Below are 23579 nucleotides of genomic sequence, written 5' to 3'. Positions count from 1 at the left end.
GGGTGACCGCACTGGGAAGTCACGGCATGGACCGTTGACTAGCCTTGGACCGCGGGGAACCCTGGAAAATATTTTTAGGAATTAAATAGACCCCTATTGAAGTATAAATATCATTAGAAATATTAAATGAAAATTAAATAATTAGTACAAAGAAAAGTGAGAAATTGAAAAACGGACAAAACCCGGTGTTACTGAAAAATCGGGAATACAACCCGAACAGGGGCATTGTGATCATTTGACATCCCGAGTTGTCTTTTGACCTAAATGTCCATTAAAAATAAATAATATTACACTTGAAAAATATAATGAAAAATTAATTTAGGGGTACGTAATGTAAATAGTAAAAATGGAGGGTAAATTGACTAATTAACACATTTAAACATATAATATAGTTTATAATTGGTGAGTGGAGCACTAAGGATTATAATAACCATTAAATGGGCAGATTTCTCCACTAACTAACTCATTTTCTTCAAGCTTCCAACAATGGCCGATTGTCACTCCCAATTCTCCATGGAAAATTTTCCATGCAAAGCTTAATTCTCTCCCATTTTCAACATAAAACCATAAATTCTCTTCATTAAACTTGGTCCACACCTCTTGGGCAGATTATAGGGAACAAAAAGGAAGAAATTTGGTGAAGATTTAACAAGCCCCAATAATAGGTAAGTGTTTAAATTATGTTTTTTCTTAAGTAAAGTTTATGGGAAGCTTGAGATAAAATGATTGATGAAGAAATTTTGAGTTTTTGGTGAGTTATGATGGTGTGTACTTCTGGCAGCCATGGAAACACGTTGAAGGCAGTTTATTTGTGCTTGTAAATGGTGAATTAAATGATTGATTAAATGTATATTGTGTAGGAAATTGTTTGGGTGATGTATACTTAGTATATGTAAATGTAAAATGAAATTTAAAGCTTGGAAAGTAATGGAATGTAAGTGTACCATTGTGGCAGTTTGCTAACTCTTGAAGAATGCTGGAATTCATGCTTGGTTTATGGAATAATGATGTTGAAATGTGTTGGTTGTTATGGCAGTTTGAGTGTGTGTAAGGTGGTGTGAAGTGGGACATGTAAATGAGCATAAAAAGGTGATTGAATTGTTGTAAATTGGATTGAAAAATTCTGCACTTGATGGTGTATGTTGAATGTAATTGTAAGCTGCCAAAATGACCTATAATGTGTTGTGAATTATGTTTAGGTTGTGATACAACCAGAATTGGTTTGAATGTTAAGTTTGGTGAGTGTTAAAAGTGATGCTTGATGTGTATGCAAGAAATGCAATAAGGCAGTTTGAGCTTTAGGCCTATAACTTTAAGTGTGTGGCTCTAATTGGTATGAGACCAATTGGAGGTGAAACTAGGCACAAGATGTGCCAACTTTCATGAAGGAAGCTTGCCAAAATTCTGCTTGCAAGGTAGCTTGAAAAATGACCAAATTCGGATTAAGTGCAAATGAGGCCTGAAAATTGACCATTTGGGCAGCAGTTAGCGTTTAGGCCATAACTCACTCAAAACAGATCCAATTGACCTGAAATTTTGACCATGAATAGTTAAGACCCATATCTACAAGTCTTATGAAGACACCAAAGCCTAGAAATGACCATAAGTAAGTCAAACAGCTTGCACAAGTTCGGGTCCAAAAACTGGCCGAACCTAAAATGACTTAAAGTGATCAATTTTGGTGCAATTTGACCAGCAATAGTAAAATGACCATAACTTGGTCTACATAACTCAGAATGACCTGAAATTTTGCCCTGCATTCCATAAGACATAGATCTACAAGTTTGTAGTTTTGACTGAAACCCGAAAACCGAGGAAACTAGGTCGTCCGGCTAGGTCAAACTAGTATCCCGGAATCCAGCAAGTTGCAATAAAATGCACTAAACAAGAAAATGAAATTGGTAACATGTACCAACCCTAAAAGACTATCGAATGTGACATATTAGTAACACTAAAACCTAATTTACCTAGAACACATCGAGGGTCGATATATTAGGTTGATTAAGCAAATAATAGCTTTCAGTGAATTACTTATCAAGCATTATCGATAGAGACAGTTTAATTTAGTACTGAAACACTTCAAATTGTGTTTCTCAGTTAGTAAAGACTCAGGGAAAGGGAAGGAAACACGAGTCGGCATCAGAGACGATTATCGAGGTTTGTGCACTGTGACTATTTCTTTTGAATTATTTTCAATTGAAATAAATTACGACTATTTGCATATTATTGTTTTAAATTGTGAAACTGTGAAAAATTGTTTGAATGATATTTTATGGATACTTATTGATTGAAAAGCACTGTAAATGGTTTGAAACCACAGCTATCATGTATATTGATTGTATTCCTCGCTGGCTTGTCTAGTGGGATGAATTGAATTCCCTCTCTGGCTGAAGTGTTGAGGTGTGTGCCTGTTGAGGACGAATAGAATGAGTACTCATATTTTTGCTAGCTAGCTATGTTATTCCTCATTAGTCATCGACTTTTGGGACGAATTGGATACCTCATTAGCCATCGGCTTTTGGGACGAATTGAACTTTGGAACATGATTAAGCTGTGTGTGTGATTTATTGATATGTATTTTGAGATTGTGAAATGAATTTAAACTCTTATTGACATATGCTGTCTTTTGAATTCAACCATGATCTGACTTATTGAAATTTATTGTGATATTGAGAAATGGAGTTTAAATTTTTGTCGACAATTACTGTCTTGAAATTAACTATGGTTTTAAGTATCCACTATTTATATGATTTATGAATTGTGATTTAAAATTGTATTTAGTTAATATTGTGCACCACTGAGACATTGTCTCAGTGATAGCTTTTTATTGCTGTCGCAGGTAGACAGACAGACAGGGCAGCAGACTAGGCTGCTAGTACCTCCAGCGAGAGATTTTCGGGTATAATGAGTATACCACATTTTGCATTTTATACTGTAATGTATGACCACTGTATGTACATGTTGTTTTTGATTTTGAGCAGTTGTAAATTCAAATTGTACCTTGAAGTTGTAAAATAATTATGAGTTATTTTGGCTTGTAAAAATTGTATTATAATTCTTGTATCTCAGTCTTTGAAAAATTACTGTGGATTTGAGTTGAGAAATATGTTGGGTTGAGAAATATGTTGGAGTTGAGATTTGGAAATATATTGAAGTGCTTTTTACAGGTTTTCTGAAGAACTGTTTTATCCAAAATACAGATGGCACTCTGCCAAAATTTTTACAGAAATTCCAAATAATTCAAATGTGCTAGTTTTATCACTTCAGTTCAAAAAGGTTTTTAACACCTGTAAATAATACTCACCACTGTAAAAGAAGTAAGAAAAGTTTTTAAAATCCCTTGTAGTGTATTTAATGGGTTATCAGTAGACGGAGTTGGTAATTCATTAGGTATACTACGGGATCATGTTATGCCTTACAGAGGGGTAGGGTGTGACATGTTTTAGTGGTATCAGAGCAAAGTTTTTAAATTCTGTTTTCACATGTTATTTGAATATTCTTTCTTCATAGTACAACTGCTCAATATCATTGTTTGATACATACAGTACATTACATTATAAATATGCACTAACGGGAGGAAATCTCCTTGTGTTAATTGTTCAGGAGGTCTAAGATCCTCGAATTGACCATGGAAGAGGGTGATCGTTCAGTCGATCAATCTATTGAGGCTGAGGTGCAAGGGGATGCCCCAGGCCTACATAATGTCAGTGGTTCAGCAGCACCAGCCCCTGCAGTACCGCAGTTTCCTGCTCAGTTCGCTCAGCAGATGGCTGCAATGTTCCAACAAATGGCTGGTAATGTGCCTACTCAAGTCCCAATACAGACACCAGTGGTACAACCACAGTCTCCTGCTAGGCAGTATGACAAATTGATGAAATATGGGGCTACAGAGTTCAAGGGGACAGTAGATCCTCTAGAGGCTGAACAGTGGTTAGAGAGGATGGATAGGGTATTCAAGAAACTGCATTGCACGGAGGAACTCAGATTTGAATACTCAGTATCTTTGCTACAGGGGGATGCTTATGACTGGTGGAAAACCATTCCCCACAGTCTGGTAGAACCTGCAGTGTTAACATGGAATGACTTTCTCAGGGAATTCAGACAAAAATATGTCCCTGATGCTTATGTAGACCAGAAATTACAAGAATTCCTAAGTCTGAAACAGGGGAGCAGATCAGTGGCTGAGTATGAAAGAGAATTTTCCCGCCTAAGCCATTATGCAGTGAGTTTACTTTCTACTAGCAGGGAGAGATGCAAGAGGTTTGAAACTGGCTTGAAGCCCAGTATCAGATTACAAGTGGTCGGTTTCAAACACACTAACTTCTCTGAACTTATTTCTCAAGCCCTAGAGTTGGAAAGAATTGAGTCTGAAGCTGCTCCTAAGAAAAAGAAATCAGAGAAGACAGAGAAAGAGGGAAAATCAGTAGAACAGAGTTCCAGTGGTCCTACTGGAAAGAGGAAGAATCATGGGGGACATGGCAAAGGTGGCAAGAAGTCTGGTAGGGGATGATATTCAGGACAGAAGCCTCCTCTATCTGGTCAGCAGAGTACAAGAGGTTCCTACCCTCCCCGCCAATGTGAAACATGTGGAAGAAATCATGGTGGGATCTGCTACAAGGCTATTGGAGCCTTTTATAACTGTGGAGGCACAGGACACTTTGCCAAGGACTGCACCAGTAGTCACAGAGTTGGACCACCTCCTACTTCTGCAGAAGGGTCGATTCGAGCCACATTGCTAAGTTCACCACCACCTAGCAGAGGTAGAGGCAGGGGTAGAGGTAGCCCAGTAGGCAGCCAAGGCACAGTGAAACATTCAGAGCAAGACAGTGCTCCGGTCAGAGTCTATGCAATGAGACAGAGGGAAGAGGCCGAGACATCTGATGTTGTGGCTGGTACCTTCTCAACTTTTAACCAAGATGTGTTTGTGTTATTTGATCCGGGTTCTACCCATTCTTATGTGAGTGCTAGCATCATTGATTGCATTGCTGTTCCATGTACACAAATGGACTTTGGGGTGCTAGTAACAAGTTCGCTAGGACAGGAGGTCAGGGTTAATAGAATGTATAGAGATTGTCCTTTGGTGATCCAAGGACACACTTTTCTATCTGATTTCATTGAAATGCCCTTCAGAGATTATGATATCATCTTGGGCATAGATTGGTTAGCTAGGCATCATGCCATGATTGACTAGGTCAAGAAAGCAGTCACTTTTGGTCTCCTCGATGCAATGATGTGGTAATACATGGGGAGAGCGATTATTGCCATCAAACATCATTTAATGCACTAGCCAGAAAAATGATTAGAAAGGGTGTGAAGCATACTTGGCACATATGGTAGACACCCAAGTGGGGAGTCCAGCATTGAAGGACATCCCTACAGTATATGACTTTCCAGATGTGTTTCCTGATGAATTGCCAGGATTACCTCCGGAAAGAGAAGTGCAGTTTGAAATTAATGTTATGCCTGGTGTGGATCCAATCTCCATAACGCTATACAGAATGACACCAGCAGAGTTGAAGGAGTTGAAGATACAATTGCAAGAATTACTTGAAAAGGGCTTCATCCGCTCTAGTGTGTCACCTTGGGGAGCACCAGTGTTATTTGTTAAGAAGAAGGATGGTACTCTCCGCTTATGCATTGACTACCGACAGTTGAATAAGGTGACAATAAAGAACAGATATCCATTGCCTCGCATTGATGATCTGTTTGATCAGTTGAAGGGTGCAGCTGTATTCTCCAAAATTGATTTGCAATATGGTTATTATCAGTTGAAGGTGCAAGAGCAGAGTATTCCAAAAACTGCTTTCAGAACTCGGTATGGCCACTATGAGTTTCTAGTAATGCCATTCGGGTTAACAAATGCTCCAGCTGCTTTTATGGATCTGATGAACACTATCTTCAGACCATATCTCGATCAATTTGTGGTGGTGTTTATTGATGACATTTTGATATATTCGAGGAATGTAGAGGAGCATGACAGACATCTGCGGATTGTACTGCAGACTTTAAGGGAGAAACAGCTATACGCCAAATTGTCGAAGTGTGAATTTTGGCTGAAAGAAATCTCCTTTTTGGGACATGTTGTGTCAGCTGAAGGGATCAAGGTAGATTCTAGCAAGGTAGAAGCTATCCTTAATTGGAAGCCACCCAGGAATATCACAGAAGTTTGCAGTTTTCTGGGTTTAGCTGGATATTACCGTCGGTTTGTGGAGGGGTTTTCTATGTTATCTTCTCCACTGACTAAGCTGCTTCGGAAGGATGTAAAATTTAAGTGGACAGATAAATGACAGCAAAGTTTTGATGAGTTGAAGAGGTGTTTAACTGAAGCTCTAGTTCTCACTTTACCTACTCCGGGTAAAGAATACACAATTTATAGTGATGCTTCTCACAATGGGTTAGGCTGTGTACTGATGCAAGATCGGAATGTCATTGCTTATGCATCACGCCAGCTGAAACCACATGAGAGGAACTACCCAACACATGATCTGGAGCTAGCAGCTATTGTTTTTGCTCTGAAGATCTGGAGACACTATTTGCATGGGGAGAAATGCTACATTTACACAGATCACGAGAGCTTGAAGTATTTGGGCACCCAAAAGGAATTGAATTTGAGGCAGAGGAGATGGTTAGAACTCATTAAAGACTATGATTGCTTAATAGACTATCAGCCAGGAAAAGCAAATGTGGTGGCTAACGCCTTAAGTCGCAAGACTATGGCAAGTCTCAGAGTTTCTCCTTTGTCCATGGTATATGAATTGAAAGCACAGCATGCCAGTTTAGAGATTGATGATGAGGGACAGACAGTATTTGCATGGCATGTACAGCCAGTGTTGATTGATCAGATCAGAATGGCTGCTCAGAATGATGATAAATATCAGAAGCTATTGAAAGAAGTCCAGCAGGGTAAGAAACCTGAATTTTCTGTGAAAGATGATGGTTTATTGCTACATCAGGGCAGAATGTGCGTTCCTAATGATGCTGAAATGAGACAGATCATTATGAAGGAAGCACATGAGTCTTCTTTTGCTATGCATCCTGGTGGAACTAAAATGTACAGAGGGCTGAAAGAGCATTACTGGTGGATGGGTATGAAGAGAGATATAGTTGAATTTGTTTCCAAATGCCTAACTTGTCAACAAGTAAAGGCAGAACATCAAGTTCCAGCTGGTTTGTTACATCCTTTGTCAGTACCATAGTGGAAATGGGAACGGATAACTATAGATTTTGTCACAGGACTTCCAAGGACACAGAGTAGTCATGATGCAGTATGGGTTATAGTTGACAGATTGACCAAGTCTGCTCACTTTTTGCTAGTTCGGATGGACTATAGCCTGGAAAGATTGGCCAGATTGTACATATATGAGATTGTAAAATTGCATGGAGTGCCAGTATCAATTGTGTCTGACAGAGATCCTAGGTTCACTTCTAGATTCTGGGGTAGTCTTCAGAGAGCCCTAGGAACTAGATTGAACTTCAGCACAGCATTCCACCCACAGACAGATGGCCAGTCTGAGAGGGTTATTAAGATATTGGAGGATATGCTACGGGCTTGTGTGATTGAGTTTGAAGGTAGTTGGGATACACACTTGCCTTTGATTGAGTTTGCTTATAACAACAACTATCAATCAAGCATTGGAATGCCTCCATATGAAGCTTTGTATGGCAGAAAGTGCAGAACTCCCTTATGTTGGGATGAAGTAGGTGAAAGGAAGATGATTGGGCCAGAAATTGTTCAGCAGACAGAGGGAAAGATCAGATTGATCAGAGATAGACTCAAGGCTGCATCAGACCGTCAGAAGTCCTATGTTGATCTGAAGAGAAGAGATATTGAATATGCAGTGGGTGATAAGGTATTCCTCAAAGTTTCTCCTTGGAAGAGGATTATGAGATTTGGCAGAAAGGGGAAACTGAGTCCTCGTTTCATCGGACCTTATGAGGTTCTGGAAAGAGTGGGTCCTTTGGCATATCGGTTGGCATTACCTCCAGAGCTAGCAAGGATACACAGTGTCTTCCATGTGTCCATGTTAAGGAGGTACAGATCTGACCCATCTCATGTACTATCAGTTGAAGAGATTGAGGTAAATCCAGACCTCTCATATGAGGAAGAACCCATAAAAATTCTGGCATATGAGGTGAAGCAGCTGAGGAATAAACATATATACCTGGTTAAAGTGCTGTGGAACCATCATTCAGGTCAAGAAGCTACTTGGGAACGTGAAGAGGATATGAGGAGACAGCACCCACAGCTGTTCAGAGACTAATGCCAGGTAAAATTTCGAGACGAAATTTATTAAAGGGGGGGAGAATTATAACACCCCTATGTTCGGTAGTGCGTTCTACTGTTCCAGTGACCAGTGTTGTCCGGACAGCTAGGATGCCTAGAACTACACTTCGTTATGAGTGAGAAGACATAAAATAATGTAATGCAAGAAAAGAAAATACAAGAAAAACAAAGGAAAAATAATAGCAAAGAAATGTAACCAAGTTAAGCGAGCCGAGAACCCTAGCGATGGGTGACCGCACCGGGAAGTCACGGCGTGGACCGTTGACTAGCCTTGGACTGCGGGGAACCCTGGAAAATATTTTTAGGAATTAAATAGACCCCTATTGAAGTATAAATATCATTAGAAATATTAAATGAAAATTAAATAATTAGTACAAAGAAAAGTGAGAAATTGAAAAACGGACAAAACCCGGTGTTACCGAAAAATCAGGAATACAACCCGAACAGGGGCATTGTGGTCATTCGACATCCCGAGTTGTCTTTTGACCTAAATGTCCATTAAAAATAAATAATATTACACTTGGAAAATATAATGAAAAATTAATTTAGGGGTACCTAATGTAAATAGTAAAAATGGAGGGTAAATTGACTAATTAACACATTTAAACATATAATATAGTTTATAATTGGTGAGTGGAGCACTAAGGATTATAATAACCATTAAATGGGCAGATTTCTCCACTAACTAACTCATTTTCTTCAAGCTTCCAACAATGGCCGATTGTCACTCCCAATTCTCCATGGAAAATTTTCCATGCAAAGCTTAATTCTCTCCCATTTTCAACATAAAACCATAAATTCTCTTCATTAAACTTGGTCCATACCTCTTGGGCAGATTATAGGGAACAAAAAGGAAGAAATTTGGTGAAGATTTAACAAGCCCCAACAATAGGTAAGTGTTTAAATTATGTTTTTTCTTAAGTAAAGTTTATGGGAAGCTTGAGATAAAATGATTGATGAAGAAATTTTGAGTTTTTGGTGAGTTATGATGGTGTGTACTTCTGGCAGCCATGGAAACACGTTGAAGGCAGTTTATTTGTGCTTGTAAATGGTGAATTAAATGATTGATTAAATGTATATTGTGTAGGAAATTGTTTGGGTGATGTATACTTAGTATATGTAAATGTAAAATGAAATTTAAAGCTTGGAAAGTAATGGAATGTAAGTGTACCATTGTGGCAGTTTGCTAACTCTTGAAGAATGCTGGAATTCATGCTTGGTTTATGGAATAATGATGTTGAAATGTGTTGGTTGTTATGGCAGTTTGAGTCTGTGTAAGGTGGTGTGAAGTGGGACATGTAAATGAGCATAAAAAGGTGATTGAATTGTTGTAAATTGGATTGAAAAATTCTGCACTTGATGGTGTATGTTGAATGTAATTGTAAGCTGCCAAAATGACCTATAATGTGTTGTGAATTATGTTTAGGTTGTGGTACAACCAGAATTGGTTTGAATGTTAAGTTTGGTGAGTGTTAAAAGTGATGCTTGATGTGTATGCAAGAAATGCAATAAGGCAGTTTGAGTTTTAGGCCTTTAACTTTAAGTGTGTGGCTCTAATTGGTATGAGACCAATTGGAGGTGAAACTAGGCACAAGATGTGCCAACTTTCATGAAGGAAGCTTGCCAAAATTCGTCTTGCAAGGTAGCTTGAAAAATGACCAAATCCGGAGTAAGTGCAAATGAGGCCTGAAAATTGACCATTTGGGCAGTAGTTAGTGTTTAGGCCATAACTCACTCAAAACAGATCCACTTGACCTGAAATTTTGCCCATGAATAGTTAAGACCCATATCTACAAGTCTTATGAAGACACCAAAGCCCAGAAATGACCATAAGCAAGTCAAACAGCTTGCACAAGTTCGGGTCCAAAAACTGGCCGAACCTAAAATGACCTAAAATGACCTAAAGTGATCAATTTTGGTGCAATTTGACCAGCAACAGTAAAATGACCATAACTTGGTCTACATAACTCAGAATGACCTGAAATTTTGCCCCGCGTTCCATAAGATATAGATCTACAAGTTTGTAGTTTTGACCGAAACCCGAAAACCGAGGAAACTAGGTTGTCCGGCTAGGTCAAACTAGTATCCCGGAATCCAGCAAGTTGCAATAAAATGCACTAAACAAGAAAATGAAATTGGTAACATGTACCAACCCTAAAAGATTATCGAATGTGACATATTAGTAACACTAAAACCTAATTTACCTAGAACACATCGAGAGTCGATATATTAGGTTGATTAAGCAAATAATAGCTTTCAGTGAATTACTTATCAAGCATTATCGATAGAGACAGTTTAATTTAGTACTGAAACACTTCAAATTGTGTTTCTCAGTTAGTAAAGACTCAGAGAAAGGGAAGGAAACACTGAGTCCAGACCAGGAGACAGTTATCAGAGGTTTGTGCACAACAGCTATTTCTTTTGAATTATTTTCAATTGAAATAAATTACGACTATTTGCATATTATTGTTTTAAATTGTGAAACTGTGAAAAATTGTTTGAATGATATTTGATGGATACTTATTGATTGAAAAGCACTGTAAATGGTTTGAAACCACAGCTATCATGTATATTGATTGTATTCCTTGCTGGCTTGTCTAGTGGGATGAATTGAATTTCCTCTCTAGCTGAAGTGTTGAGGTGTGTGCCTGTTGAGGACGAATAGAATGAGTACTCATATTTTTGCTAGCTAGCTATGTTATTCCTCATTAGTCATCGACTTTTGGGACGAATTGGATACCTCATTAGCCATCGGCTTTTGGGACGAATTGAACTTTGGAACATGATTAAGCTGTGTGTGTGATTTATTGATATGTATTCTGAGATTGTGAAATGAATTTAAACTCTTATTGACATATACTGTCTTTTGAATTCAACCATGATCTGACTTATTGAAATTTATTGTGATATTGAGAAATGGAGTTTAAATTCTTGTCGACAATTACTGTCTTGAAATTAACTATGGTTTTAAGTATCCACTATTTATATGATTTATGAATTGTGATTTAAAGTTGTATTTGGTTAATATTGTGCACCACTGAGACATTGTCTCAGTGATAGCTTTATTCTTGTCGCAGTAGACAGAGACAGGCGTGCAGACTAGGCTGCTAGTACCTCCAGCGAGAGATTTTCGGGTATAATGAGTATACCACATTTTACATTTTGTACTGTAATGTATGACCACTGTATGTACATGTTGTTTTTGATTTTGAGCAGTTGTAAATTCAAATTATACCTTGAAGTTGTAAAATAATTATGAGTTATTTTGGCTTGTAAAAATTGTATTATAATTCTTGTATCTCAGTCTTTGAAAAATTACTGTGGATTTGAGTTGAGAAATATGTTGGGTTGAGAAATATGTTGGAGTTGAGATTTGGAAATATATTGAAGTGCTTTTTATAGGTTTTCTGAAGAACTGTTTTATCCAAAATACAGATGGCACTCTGCCAAAATTTTTACAGAAATTCCAAATAATTCAAATGTGTTAGTTTTATCACTTCAGTTCAAAAAGGTTTTTAACACCTGTAAATAGTACTCACCACTGTAAAAGAAGTAAGAAAAGTTTTTAAAATCCCTTGTAGTGTATTTAATGAGTTATTAGTAGACGAAGTTGGTAATTCATTAGGTATACTACGGGATCATGTTATGCCTTACAGAGGGGTAGGGTATGACACATAGTACAAGTATGAAAGCAGTATCAAACTCAAACCACCTATATACAAGATAACTGTGCTATCTCAGGTCTAAAGATTATATGCACTGATATGATTTATGACAATACATTGACAAGAGTGAACTCCATGTGTTTGTCATAAGTGTCACTGGTTCGACCTACTTATTATGTATAAATGCCTATCATGTTTGTTATATGGCATGAGACTCACCATTCCATCTTATTTATATCTCATATAAATAACTTGGGAACAAACATGAATACAATCTTTCTGGATAAGTCATGTCTTTATTATGAAATATCCTCGATTGTGTACCTATTTATGATACTTTGTACTAGAAATACTGTCGCTCATATTCTTAACAATGTAAGAATATAATTTCTAACAAAATATCAATGGACCTTTTCTATTACACATAAATATATTATGTAAACGGAAAAGTGAAAATGCCTTTTATTAATAAAAAAATATACAAGATACATACTAAATGATATGATCTAGGGCATACTACTAACAGGGGTGGCCAAAATCTCGACCCAATTCCAAGACTTTTTCGATAGCCTGTATGTCTTGCCGAAAATTCACAGACCCGGGCAACTGTCGAATTTTCGCGAATTAAAGGTACCTACACTGTGACACCCCTTACCCGTCTACAGTGTAGCCGAGTAAGATATGCCACTCAGTGTGCCGGAGCACCAATTCATATTTTAATTACAATTTATCCCTTTAATTCATTTATTTACAATTTTTGATAAATCCAAATTTTTCCACAAATTTTATAGAAAAGTCGGCAGAGTGCCGGCTGTAAATTGAAAAAACAGTTCTTCTGAACCTGATTAAAAACACTTCCAATATAATTTCCAAAACCAAACTCCATTATACACATTTCAAGTCAATATCAAAATCTCAATCTCAAATCACAATATTAATTTTTAAAACTTTTCCGTTCACTTCATCACTTAAAGCATATTCATAAATATTTCTCAACATTTCATTTATCAACATATATTATGCAGAAAATTTCAATAATATGAAATTTCATATGTTTACATTAATACATAATTACAAGAGTTTATAGTTACAATCCAAACTAATACAAAATGCCAAAATACAAAATGCTCCCAAAATCCTATGTCCTACCATATGCATTGCAGGTGTGAGGTGACTCGGGACTCCGGATGCAAATCTGAAGGCTCACCCGGTCTGATGTCTGCTGGGCTCACCAGCTAGATCTCCAGTACCTGCGCGTGGCAAAAGCGACGCGCTAAGCAATTCTGCTTAGTGATGACAATACATAAAATAAAATAAAATAAAATAAAATGAATATGCAGAATGCGTATTTGCATTTTTGGTAGACTTAACTTCTGATTTTATTTGCATTATTATTCGATTAAAATTTGGTAAGGTTTATTATCATTGCCCGAGTAACCCATACTAATTGACTGGATTGGATAAATGGGTAAACTGGCACTGGGTACTAAGTACCTCGGACCATTACACCATCGGTCACATTGTGTCTCCCGGTGTGCAACAGAACAATTAATAAGCTATAATAATTATCGGGGTTAAAACCCAAGTGTAATAATTCAAATAACATAGCTAAAGGCTATTATGTCACAAAATGGCATGAGAAGCCATGAAACACAGAATGGCATGAAGCCATATGTAGTACTGCTAACAGAACCCTATTGGCATGCCAAGCTATCCAAACCAATCTTGTTAGGTATACTTGGGTATTTTATACTTTTAAGTTTCATAATTTTTGAAATTTAAGTTTTAGTGTTACTATTCCATTCATTGGTCAACAAAAATGTTGACTTTTGCATAGGCAATAGGTACATTGGTTCCAATATCATCAACATACCACATTTTGCATTCAAAATTTGCTAGTATTAGTTGCCAATACCATTTCTAAGCTTAATGTTAGTTGGGCAGAATTTTCAGTTTTTATGCTTTGTCCTTACTGTTCCATTGGTTAATTTTGCAGTGGAAATTTGGCAAACTGATCAACATGAAAGTTGTTCCTTATTTTGTCTAGTTACATTTCCTTTTTTGAATCACTCCATTTGAAGTTTTGTAGCTCAAATTATGGTCCAAAAACGACAACTGGCTGGATTGAAATTTTGTCCGGAATTTCTGGACTGACTATATCTACAGTGTAATGAATAATGACTGCAACTCACTTGTTGAATATGTTCTGGTCATAATTTGGGTTAGGTTTCTTCATGAAAGTTATTGGTCTATATCTCAGCTTGTTGCTGGTAAACTTTCAAGTCAATTGAACCTTTCTACACTGATTTATGGCCAAATGACCAAACACTATTCACTTGGTTATTTTGCCCAGGCAGACTGCAGGTCACCTGGATTAGGGCAAGCTTTTGGTCCACTTGGTTTGGTTTTATGGGCATGGTTTCTTCACCAAAGTTGTGCCATTATGTAACACCCCGTTTGCATAGCCTGGTAGATTTCACTGTTCCGATGACCAGTGTCGGTCCGGACAATTAATGGGATTAGGGCCACACTTAAGACAATTAGAGAAGCCATAAAAACAAATAATTAGTAATGTTCAATTAGTTAAGTATAAATAAGAAAAACAGAACATAAGAGGTTAAACGAGTCGAGAGTCACAGCGATGAGTGACCTCCTCGGGAACGACTGTGAAGTCATTTTAAACTCAAATTTCGAACCGTAAAAAGTGACGCTGCGGTCCTTAGGACCATTATGGACACAGTGAAAAAGAGAAAATCACGAAAAAGAACTGTTAAGTCAGTCAAATAATTAGGTCAGGGAACCGAAAGAAATATGGAATTATTTGCAAACCGGGATGAACCGGCGAGGGGCAATTTGGTCAATTGACCCCGAGAGCTGACTCCTGACCTAACTATCAAATAAAATCAGAGAAAGGAAAACTTCGGGATCGAGAATTAAATTAAAGAATTGATAGAAAAAAAGAGAAAAAAAAAAGAAAGGAAAATCAAAAAGTAAAAAGGTGATGACATCATGCATGACCTCATGCATGATGTCATAAAAGAATTAATTAAATATTTATTAAATTAGATTTTTTATGGTCTTCCCTAAGCCTAAATAAATAAAGGAAACAAAAAAAAATTAGAAAAATCCTTCTTCTTCTTCTCTTGTTTGCTGCCTCCCCTCTTCCACAAATCCTCCATGAAAGCTTTTCATTTAAGCTTACCTTTAAGCTTAATTTTTCATTACCCAACCTTAATAACTCTCATAAGAACTTCATTAAAGCTTGTAGTTGCAACTTGAGAAGAGAATTTCAAGAAGAAAGAGGAGCTAAAGATAGGGTTTTGAGGATTTAAGAGAGGTGAGCATGTTAACTTGTTACTTTTCATTTTTAATGCATCATTAGTTGTTAAATTAGCTTGTAATGTGTTAAAATGAAATAAAAATATGGGGAAGACAAACTGAAATTTCGGCCAGCCATAGATGTAGGAAAGTTTGATGTATTTTGAATGAATTAAAGGTGTTAGTAAGTTTGTATGAGTATGGTAGTAGGATAGAGATGCATAAATGTAGTTAAATACAATAATTTAGTAAGTTAGGGTTTGAATGCTAGGGTTGTGAACCAAATTTTGGAGAAATGTTTAAATGATGATTTTGGTCTATTGTGAGATGAAAAATGGTCATTAATGACCAAAAGAGATGTGTGGAAATTGTGAAAATGAAAACCAAATTCGTAGGTCCAATGGTCATGCTGCTGGCAGCATGACCAAACCCACTTTGAAGGACCAAAACTCAAATTTTACAAGTCCAATTGATATGCCACCAATTGGAGATGAAAATAGACATAAAAGAGCACAATTTTCATTAAGGAACCATGCCCAAAAACTGACCAAAACTGGGTGAACAAATTGACCAAAGTGAAATGAGAGTAGGCTGCCACTGCACCAAACTGACCAAATGAACAGTAACTGTTCATTTGGTCATAACTCAAGCTAGGAAGGTCAAATTGACCTAAAAGTTTACCAGCAATTAGATAAGATATAGATCTAAAACTGTCATGAAGAACACCACCCCAAATTATGCCATTAACCTATTCAAATTATTGAGCAAAGTTGAGTTACCAAACCTTCAACTCTGCAGAATTTCCATTGAGCAGTAATGTTTGAAGGGTTATAACTCTCTCTAAAAAACTCCGATTTAGGCGATTCTTGAACCGATGGAAACTTAAGACATAGTAGAACATTTCATATGAAGAAAGTTAGACCAAATTATGAACTTAACTTAATCAAATTACTGACCAAATTTGGATCAAAAATCTGCCAGCACCAAAATTGCAGCATGAACAGTGCACGTGAACAGTAATTTTATTTTAGACATAACTTGAGCTACAAAACTCCGATTGGGGTGATCCAAAAATGAGAATACACTTAAGACAATAAGGAACATTTTCTATGAAGGAAGTTTTGTTAAATTCCAACAGTAGATCGACCAATGGAATAGTGCAACTTCGGAGAACCAAAACCGAAAATTGGCAATTTTGCTAAAATGACCTAAGCTTTGAGAAAATGACCAAAACCAACAAGTTTAATGACCAAAATGTGGTATGTAGGTGAAGTTAGAGTTTCCATACCTAGTAAGCCTTAAAAAGTCAACTATTTGACTGGAATAGTGCAGTGAATAGTAACCCGAAACATAAAATTTCGAGAACGTCGAATTTAACACGTTAGAGCTAGGTAAATGTGGAGCTAAGTTTATTTTGGATTTATTTTAAGTTCTAGTACTGAAACATTGTAAAAATTGCGTGTTTCAGTGGAAAAGAATACCGGGACAGAACCCGAGGAGTAGAGTCAAGGCCAACAGGCGACTCGTTTGAGGTTTGTGCACAACATATACTTTTATAATCATCTTTTGCATATTGTTTTGAATAATGTGAAATATTGGATTATAGCATTCTTATGATGTTTGGTTTAAATTGTGAAAGTTATTGTGTATATTTGAAATGACAATGTTTAGCAAATTGTTAAGATAAGTTTTGAAACCACAGTGTCATGACCATATATTTGAACACCTCACTAGCACGACTAGTGGGGGTAATTAGTTTCGAATTTTGATTCCTTCTCTGGAGAAGTGTTGAGGTGTGCCAGTAGAAGAGGATGTGAATGGATATCCATATATTTGAGCTAGCTAGCCTTGTGATATGATTTCTCTTTAGCCTCTGGCTATTGAGATTCATGTGATTTCTCTTTAGCCTCTGGCTATTGAGATTCTATTTGTTTCGAATGGCATGATCTAACTGTGGGTTTTATGAAATGTGTTTTGATACTTTGAAATGAACTTGGTTTGCATTAAAATCTCATAATTTATGTTTTGTGTTTAATGCTCATGTTTAGTCAAATTTTTGAATAAATGTTATTTAAGTTTTGCATAAAGATTATTTTAGTATGTTGTGCACCACTGAGTCCTAGTACTCAGCGATAGCTTCTATTGCTGTCGCAGATACAGAGACTAGAGGAGCAGCAGACTGAGCTGCTGAGGATTGAGGATCGTTCTGCTTTGAAGCTATCGGGTATAATTTATACCCTGATCGTAAATATTTATTTTGATGTATGTAATGCACAGAAATGTATGGACATGTGAAGATGGGTTTTGAGCAGCTTGTACAAAATCTGTATAAAATTTGTAATAAACTTTAGTTTGGATTTTCTTAATGTAAATTTTTGTATGATGTATACATAAATTGTTTATCTTTAAAGAAATATGAATGTATGAAATTGATTGACTGTACCTTGAGGACTATTGAATTTTGAACTTGAAAAATTTATTGAAATGATTGTGAAATTGATTGAGTTTAATTGTGAAACTGAAGTAGTGGTTGAGAAAAACTTTTAGAAGTGCTTTTTACAGGTATTTGAAGAACTGTTTTCTCAAAATACAGAGGAAACTCTGTCAAAATTTTTATAGAATTTGCGGAAAAATAAAATGGGCCAAAATTTTCAACTAGCTTTCAACTTAATTACTTGTTTTAAATATTTATTAGAAATGCTCATCACTTATCAAAAAGAAGAAAATTGTTTTAAAATCCCTTGTAGGGTACTTAATGAGTTATCAGTAGGTGAAGTTCGGTAGTTCATTAGGTATTCTATGGGATCATGTTATGCCTTACAGAGGGGTAAGGTGTGACACATTATGTGTCTAGTTTCATATCCAATTAGTCTTGCACCAATTGAACCTCTACAAAGTCACACCCTACTCCTCGTAAGATGTAACATGTTCCCATAGTACACCTAATGAATTACCGTACTTCACCTACCAGTAACCCATTAAATATACTATAAGGGATTTTAAAATAATTTTCGTTCATTTTGGAATTAGTGGGTAAATTTTTTTTTTATATTAAAAACCTTCATTTAGAGTCCAAACATAAATCAAATTTTTGGATATTTAAAATCTCTATAATTTTTACAAAAATTTCGACAGAGTGCTGTCTGTATTTTGAGAAAACAGTTCTTCAAAACCTGAAAATAGAAACACTCCCAATATATTTCTCAATCACAACTCCATTTGCAACCACCAAACTTCAAATCAATAGCAATAGCAACACTTAAATGTAAAATCCAAATTTCAAATCAAGAATTAATATCGCAAAACATTTCATAACTCATGCACATTACATTTTAAATCATTAATTTACAGTCATAAGTTAATTTACAGATGCAAAATCTCAAAAATAGTATTATTACAATTTTATCTGTACAACTGCTCAAATTACAGAGATACATATGCATACTATCATATTTACATCAAACTAAACTACCAGGGTATAGACAAATACCCATACAAAAATTCTTCAATTGTGCTCTTCTCTAACTGTAGCAGCTCGCTCTGCTGTTATGTCCTTTTCTCTATCTGCGACAGCAAGTTAAAGCTATCACTGAGTATATAAATACTCAGTGGTGCACAATAAAGCATAAAATGCATAATATAAAACATTTATGAACAAATCCTCATTCAAAAATCTTAAGCCACATTTATAACAAATCATAATTTTCAAAGCTTAATATAGAGCACAACTTGATTAAACAATTTAATAAACATAGTGTTGCCAAACAATAACACAACTTAGGCCATGACACAAAATTTCCGAACATGCCGTGTGTACATCACGACAAGGCAAACACCCCCACTAATCGAAATCAATGAGGGAGGTGGCTAGCTAGCTAATGAGTACTCATCCACACTCACCCCTCAGATTGGGAAGCCTGAGAGGGAGCAAACTGATCAAATATCATACTCACCCCACAAGTGGAGGAGGAACATATTAGTATTGCCATGCCAAGTGTGAATAAAAACAATTTAAATCAAGTTATTCAAACATTTCATATAATTCACAAATCATATTTCATTCCAAACTTTTCATTTACAAAGTAGGCAACACACTATTTTTCAAATAAGATTTTCAAAGCCATAACTAAATTCAAAACCATATTGTTCAAATATTTCATACAAATCAATAATTAATTTTCATTCCAAATTTTCATTGTAAAATAGGTGACACAACATTCTCGAAATTCATAATGAACAAAAACATTCACAATGTATAACAAATCAATTTCCATTATGAAAACTATAATTTAAAAATTTTTGTGCACAAACACAATCAATTTTCAAAATCAAATTTTCATTAACAAGTGGCAACACCATAGTTCTCAAAACCCATAATTAACACAATGTATACAAATCAAGTTTTTAGTGGAAAAACAATAATTTAAAGTTATTGTGCGCAAACCTGGACTTAATCGCCTCTAGGCTTTCCGGGTCTTTTTCAGCTGAAACACAAAATTTATAGTTTTTCAGTACCTTATTTCACAGTAAATCCAATAATTAATTCATAAATACTTAATTCTAGCCCAAATATGCTTAAACTAACATTCTTGGAAATTTTCATTTTGGAGTTACTATTCATTGTACTATTCAAGTCAATTTGTTGACTTTCTAAGGCTTAATAGGTATGGGAACTTCAACTTCACCCACATGCCACATTTTGATCACTAAATTTGTTGGTTTTGGTTGTTTACTAAAATTCTTAGTCTTTTAGGCAAATTTGCAAATTTTCAGTTTTTATGTCCTAAGTTGCACTGTTCCATTGGTCACTTTACTGTTAGAATTTGGCAAAACTTCCTTCATAGAAAATGTTCCCTATTGTCTTAAGTTTATTCTTTCTTTTGAATCACTCCAATTGGAGTTTTGTAGCTCAAGTTATAGCCATTTGAACTATAGCTGCCGGATTAGACACAACCCAGAATTTCTAGGCAAATTTTGGTTATGGCAGTTTTAGGTCACCAACTTTGGGTGGCCAAATAGTTAATGGCATAATTTGGGTTTGTGTTCTTCATGAAAGTTTTAGGTCTATATCTAAACTGTCCACTGATAAAATTTCAGGTCATTTTGATCTGCCTAGCTCAAGTTATGACCAAATGAACAAACACTGTTCATTTGGTCAGTTTGTACAGGGACAGACTGAGATTTTTCGAATTGAGTCAATTTATTCACTAGGTTTTGGTCACTTTTTGGGCATGCTTCCTGAATAAAAATTGTGTCATTTAGTGTCTATTTTCATTCCCAATTAGTCTCATACCAGTTGGACTTATAAAATTTCATTTTTGGTCCCTCAAAGATAATTTGGTCATGCTGCATCTAAATTTGGCCTTAATTCCAACCATTCCAACACACTTCATTTGGTCACCATTGACTATTTTTCACTTCAAAATAGGTCAAAGACATCATTTACCAAATTCTCACATTTTTGTCTCTAAACCCTAAGTGTCCAAAACCCTAACTCACTAAATTATTGTATTTAACTAATTTCAAGCATACTAACATTACTTCTATACTCATGTAAGCTTACCTTCACTTTGAATTCAATCAAATTCATGCACACACATTAAAACCCTAGCTGGCTGAATTTTCCTTTAATCCTCCAACAATTAATTTCTTTTCATTTTAAGTATAATTCTAAGTTAATTGAACTAAGAACATAAACATTTAACTAAAATATTCAAGTTTAGATCACTAACCTCTCTTTAAAGCTCAAATCCTTCAATTGGTCAACTTTCTTCCTTCCCTTTCTTCTTCAATCTACTTTTCAAGTTGCTAAAGTAGGGTTTATCAAGAATTTTTGGGGATTTCATAGAGGATTTTAGGGTTTGTGAAGCTTTAAATTAAGCTTCAATGGAGGAAACAAGAAAGAGATGAGAAAGAAGAAAAGTGGACGGCACTTGATGGAGGAAGAAGGCCCATTTTTTTCTTTTAATTTTTAGTATTTATCTTGCTTTTGACTTGGTCAAATTTTGGTTAATTAAAATTATTTTTATTGCATCATGCATCAGGTAAGATGATGATGTAATAATCCACTTTTTTTTTTCTTTTTTCTATTTTATTTATTTTTATGTCTTAGAAAGGCCACAAATCACTTTAATTAAATTTATTAATTATAATCTTTATGGCATCATGCATGATGTCATGCATGATGTCATCTTCCTTCACTTTTTCTTTTTCTCTTTTTTTTTATTTATTTTTCTATTAGTTCTTTAATTTAATTTCCGATTTCGAAATTTTTTTTTCTTCGATTTTATTTGATAGTTAGATCAGGAGTCAGCTCTCAGGGTCAATTGACCAAATTGCCCCTCGCCGGTTTAACCCGATTTGTAAATAATTCAATATTTCTTCCGGCTCCCTGACCTAATCATTTGACTGGCTTAACAATTCTTTTTCATGATTTTCTCTTTTCCACTGTGTTCATAATAGTCCTAAGGACCGCTGCGTCACATTTTACGGTTCGAAATTCGAGTTTAAATTGACTTCACAGTCCTTCCCGAGAAAGTCACCCATGGCTGTGACTCTCGGCTCGTTTAACTTCTTATGTTCTGTTTTTCTTATTTATACTTAACTAATTGACAATTACTAATTATTTGGGTTTATGGCTTATCTAGTTGTCTTAAGTATGGTTCTAATCCCCTTAATTGTCCGGACCGATTCCGGTCACCGGAACAGTGAAATATACCAAGCTATGCAAATAGGGGTGTTACAATTCTTCCCCCCTTAAAATAATTTCATCCTCGAAATTTTACCTGGTATTAGTATCCGAACAGTTGTAGGTGCTGTCTCCTCATATCCTATTCACGCTCCTAAGTAGCTTCCTGGCCTGAATGATGGTTCCTTAGTACTTTAACCAATATTATTTACCCATCGATTGCTTGCCTCGTGTGCCAAGTTTCTTATGAGCTTCTGTCATAAGTTAGATTCAAATTCATTTCAATTTTAGAGGTAAGCAAATCTGTGCGCTAGTGGATCCATTTTTCTAGGACCTCGTGTTATTCTATGGGTGAGAACTTAGTTTTACTCTTTTCTTATCAAATCTCTTAATCATTTGATGTAACCTTCAGTTTAGTTTAGAATATTTTAGTCTTTTCTTGCTGTTGTTTTAGCAATTATTTTCTTTTGTGGTCGTTTCTTTCTTGGCCATAGGTCCATAACCATTATCTTACCATCTCCATTTATGACCAAGGCCTATGTGTCATTTTGCGCTATCTTGTTTGCTTTGGTTTAACTTATTTCTTTCTTGATAAAATAATTCAGAATATCGTTACGCATCTTAAGTAAATTGCTTGCCTTGGTGGCAATTCCTTATCTAGTATTTTTCTCATTTCTTACTGTTCTATTTATTTTTATCTATCGATATTCGATAGCTTATTTTGCACTGATGTGTAGTCATTATTTTCTTTTGTACTGAACTATAACCTTTCAATATTCTAACTTTAGAGTTTTAAATCCCAGGTTAGGATTTTCAAACTCCTTTCCAATAAGAAAACTTTATCTTATCATAACTGTACGAAAACAGATGCTGTTTGTAATATTTCTTATTCTTGTGTATTATTGGGTAGTACGTAGCTCTACACAATAAATCCCAAGTCAGTACTGTAATCTGCAGCTTACAGTACAAACATCAAGAATATTGCATAGTTACTACGATACATCCCAATAGAACAAACTTCCCTATATCTTATTTCTTTTAAATTCACTAATATCTTTAACTTATTTTGATTATGGTACCCACTGACATCTATCAGCAGTAATACCCTTACCCGCATCTAAGGTAGCTATATTACTATAAATTACTTTTAGGTTCTCTTTCCTTACATAATTAGGCTTACTAATTAACTTTACAAGTTCTTGTGTGCTAACAAATACTTTTCACTAACAAACTCTTCCAAAATTAATTTTAAAAAGACTAGTCACTAACATATCAAAATTAATTTTTTTTTACGCATATACATATCTCAGTTAAGAATTGAGAAAATACCAGCAACCATACCAGAAGTCTCATCCTCGTCCTTCTGTTGCATAGTGTATACTCTTACTGGAGCATCACCTTGTCCTGATTAATTCACAGTACTCTGACTTCTAGCTGTACTACCCCTACCTCTGCCTCTACCTCTACCAACTATTGGTAAACTCTTCAAGGTAGAAACTTGGGCTGATTCTTCTGCCGTGGCAAATGATCCATAACGGCGTGGACTTATGCAATCCTTAGCAAAATGACCAATCCCTCCACAATTGAAACATTCTCCTATAGTTCTATAACATACTCCACTATG

The sequence above is a fragment of the Hevea brasiliensis genome, chromosome 4 (assembly GCF_030052815.1).
Source record: "Hevea brasiliensis isolate MT/VB/25A 57/8 chromosome 4, ASM3005281v1, whole genome shotgun sequence".
Classification (NCBI taxonomy): Eukaryota; Viridiplantae; Streptophyta; class Magnoliopsida; order Malpighiales; family Euphorbiaceae; genus Hevea; species Hevea brasiliensis.
This window is presented reverse-complemented; position numbering follows the sequence as displayed.